The following is a 4,484-nucleotide window of genomic DNA, read 5'->3' on the forward strand; positions in this document are numbered from 1 at the left end:
CGTCAGACAGGTAATGTGCCGATGTCGTAACAAGGTTTGTGAGGGAGGCACATGTCACGCAGCAGCGTGAACACCCAATCATCATGCTCATGAACTACAAAAGGATCGACACTCCAGTTTTTTTGCCCAAAAAATCCCACGGACAGAGCAGCCTGGTGGGCTACAGTCCCAAGTGTCATAAAGAGGGGGACACAACCAAGCAACTGAGCACATACACATAGTTGATTTACAATGTTGTGTCAGATTCTGCTATACAGCAAAGTGACTGTTATACATATATATATAGCCACTCTTTCTTAGATTCTTTTCCCATATAGGTCATTACAGTGTATTGAGTAGAGCTCCCAGTGCTACAAAAGCACCATCTTTCAGTGGTTGCTAAATTGCCGGTCACTTAGTGTTTCTCACTCTTGGCATTTTGGATAGAACAATCCTTCATTATTTTTAAATATTTTATTAAACTTTTTATTTTGAGATGATTGTGGATTGACACGTAGTTATAAGAAATAATAGAGAGATCCCTTACACCATTACCCCTTACTCCAATGGTAACATCTTGCAAAACTATAGTATAATATCACAACTAGGATATTGGCATTGATACATTTCCATCAATAAGAGGATCCTCCATGTTGCTCTTTTATAGTCACAGCTACTTCCCTTAATTGTCAGTTTAAGAATGTTATATAATTGGGGACTTTCCTGGTGGTCCTGTGCTAGATTCAGTCCCACATGCTACAACTAAAAAGGTCCTCCATGCTACAACTAAAGATTCTACATGGCTCAACTAACACCTAGAGCAGTCAAATAAATAAGTAAATAAATAAATAAATATTTTAAAAACTAACTAAATCTTAGATGAGATTTTGGTTGAAATTGCATCAAATATATATACAAAATTTGGAAGAATTGATATCTTAATATTAGTCTTCCAACCTATAAAAAATGGTGTATATCTCTATTTATTTGTATCTTCTTCCACTTCTCTCAGTAGTTTTCAGTTAGAGGAAATTACATGTCTTTCATCAGATTCATTAGATTTATTTCTCCATATCATGGTTTTTTTTTTAAATTTTGTTTTGGGAGGCTGCATGCAGGATCCTAGTTCCCTGACCAGGAATCAAACCTACACCCCCTGCATTGAGAGCACAGAGTCTTAACCACTAGACCACCAGAGAAGTCCCCATATGATGTTTTTTAATGCTATTGTAGATATTGTTTTGTTTTACAATTGCTTAATTGTAAAACAGTTCCTCTGTAAGTATACAGAAAAGCAATTGATTTGTATATATTGATCTTGTGTTTAGTAATCTTGCTAATTCATTTATTAGTTCTAGTAGGGCTTTTTTGGGTAGATTCCATAGTGTTTTCAACATGCACAATCATGTCATCTGCAAATAATAACAGTTTTACTTCTGTCTAATCATTATGCCTTGTTTCCACTATTAGGGGAAAATGGTCCACTATTAAGTACCATGTCAGCTGAAGTTTGGTTCAGATGCTCTGTATCAGATTAAAAAACTCCCTTCCATTTCTAATTTGCTGGTTTTTCAAAATCATTAATGTATGGTTTTGAATTTTGTTAATGCTTTTTTGGGGGCATCTATTGAGATAATCATATCATTTTCTCCTTTATTTTGCTAATAGGATGAATTATATTTTTTTAAATGTTAAACCAATGTTGCATTCCTAGTATTAACTCCCTTGACACTCTAAATAGTTTGTTTTGTTTGAACTTTTTACCATGGGCATATATACATATTAAAAATTAATCATTAAAAAAAATTTAATGTATGCAACTGTAAATGAGCAGGGTTAATTCTGGGCATCTATCTTAAAGGGAAAATAGGATAAATGCACAACTATGTGTCTATTCCAGGATATTCATTGTTGCTTTTTTAATAATATCAAAAAAAGTATAAACAACCCATTCACCAATAAGGAAGTGGCAAATAGATTAATTTATATCCAGGCAATGACATAGTAGTCATCCATTGAAACTCATAACTTACATCCATACATGAGCATAGAAATATGATTAGGATAGTTTTTTAAATTTAAAAAGCAGATAACAAACCATATGTGTAGAGTAATCCCGGTTTTTAAATACATACACAGACACACAGACACATACCCCAAGAAAGAGATCTAGAGGAATGAGATAGGCCAATAGAAATATTGACATTGAGAAATCTGCAAGACATACAAGTAAGTGAAAAAAATCAAACTGCAGAACAATCTATGTAGTATAATCCCATTTATGGCAAAACAAAAACATTGTATATAAATATACAGTTTTATGTGTCAGGCTTCTTAGCTGGTTAACAACACAAACAGATTGGCTAATTTAAGAAAACAACAATAGAAAGAGTTTATTGAGTAATCAGGGTTCCCCCAGAGACTTAAAGAAAATGTTAAGAATTGGGTCTCGGTAAAGCAGAAATCACGCTGCCCAAGGGAACTGCTGAGAAACGACCAATGGGGTAGGTTCCTCATGTTACCGCTTTTGGAATGAACACAATCCAATAGGTGTTTTCATTTTCCAAATCAATGTTCGAATTATAGAGGAAGAGATTTTGGATTGGCTGAGCTTGGGTTTGTGAACATGCCCATCCTTTGGCTGACAACCCAAGAGACTATATCCATTATGGATGGCTCTTTGAGCAGGCAAAAAACGGGATGATCCCTTTGGAATACAAATACACACTTTTCTCTGGGGAGTGCACAGCCTTTCACATAAACTATGAAGACATGGCACTCCCTGAATGTGTAGTTCAGCTGGTATGGAAAGGAAATTTACACTGATTACTTTTGAGCTTCTATGTTATCTGAATTTTATTACAAGGAGAATGTGTCTTTGTGTTCTCTCTGCTGATTGGGGCCAGAGCTGCCTGTGGCTCCTGTCTATGACAAATGCCAATAGGAGAAAACGAGTCCCACACAGGAAAACTGACATAGACAAGAAATAAAGAGAAGAAAGAACCTGATGGACTCTACATTCTGGGTCCAGTCATGACTGAGGTCACATCCATCGCTTCCCTTTTTAAGATTTAGAAGTGTGAGCCAGTAAATCACTGCCCCCTCCCATAATTTTTCCTCTTAAATTAGTTTGAATTTGACTTACAATTAAAAGAACTGCAAGTGGGAATAAGGAAAGATATCAATGATGTTAGTATAATCACAGTAGTAAATAAGTTGGTCAAAAATAACATTGACAAAATATAGGCCAATATTATATAGAGATATAGTTATGTATATAGTGAATAGTAATTATATAGTGAAAAGTTAACCTGTGAAATGGGAGGAAATATTTACAAATCATATATTTGATAAAGGGATTAATATCTAAAATATATAAAGAACTCCTACAACTCAGCAGTGCAAAATCAAATTACTTGAGTTAAAAATGAACAAAGGAGGACTCCCCAGGCTGTCCAGTGGTTAACACTTTACCTTCCATTGCAGGGGGTGTGGGTTTGATCCCTGGGTAGGGAGCTAAGATCCCATGTGCCTTATGGCCAAAAAAACAAAGCATAAAACAGAAGCAATGCTATAAATTCAATAAAAGACTTTAAGAAGATGGTCCATATCAAAAATTCTTTTAAAAATAATGGACGAAGGACTTGCATAGACATTCTTCAAAGGTTATATGTAAATGGTCAAAAAGCAGCATCACTAACCATCAGAGAAATGCAAATCAAAGCAACAGTGAGATATCATCTCACACCTACTTGGATCAGTTCAGCTCAGTTCAGTCGCTCAGTCATGTCCGACTCTTTGTGACCCCATGAACTGCAGCACTCCAGGCCTCCCGGTCCATCACCAACTCCCAGAGTTCACCCAAACCCATGTCCATCGAGTCGGTGATGCCATCCAACCATCTCATCCTTTGTTGTCCCCTTCTCCTCCTGCCCTCAATCCTTCCCAGCATCAGGGTCTTTTCAAATGAGTCTGCTCTTCGCATCAGGTGGCCAAAACATTGGAGTTTCAGCTTCAACATCAGTCCTTCCAATGAACATCCAGGACTGATCTCCTTTAGGATGGACTGGTTGGATCTCCTTGCAGTCCAAGGGACTCTCAAGAGTCTTCTCCAACACCACAGTTCAAAAGCATCAATTCTTCGGCGCTCAGCCTTGTTTATAGTCCAACTCTCACATCCATACACGACCACTGGAAAAACCATAGCCTTGACTAGACAGACCTTTGTTGGCCAAGTAATGTCTCTGCTTTTTGATATGCTGTCTAGGTTGGTCATAACTTTCCTTCCAAGGAGTAAGCGTCTTTTAATTTCATGGCTGCAGTCACCATCTGCAGTGATTTTGGAGCCCAGAAAAATAAAGTCAGCCACTGTTTCCCCATCTATTTGCCATGAAGTGATGGGACCGGATGCCATTATCTTAGTTTTCTGAATGTTGAGCTTTAAGCCAACTTTTTCACTCTCCTCTTTCACTTTCATCAAGAGGCTCTTTAGTTCTTCTTTACTT

General features: G+C 36.9%; 1 non-coding gene across 1 annotated transcript; it reads right to left on the minus strand.

Moving 5' to 3' along the window:
- LOC122425743 lies at positions 1-106 on the minus strand. The gene has a single exon (XR_006264988.1). It is a non-coding gene; the product is annotated as a small nucleolar RNA U13 (small nucleolar RNA).
- Positions 107-4,484: the final 4,378 nt, after the last annotated feature.

The sequence above is a fragment of the Cervus canadensis genome, chromosome 1 (genome assembly GCF_019320065.1).
Source record: "Cervus canadensis isolate Bull #8, Minnesota chromosome 1, ASM1932006v1, whole genome shotgun sequence".
Classification (NCBI taxonomy): domain Eukaryota; kingdom Metazoa; phylum Chordata; class Mammalia; order Artiodactyla; family Cervidae; genus Cervus; species Cervus canadensis.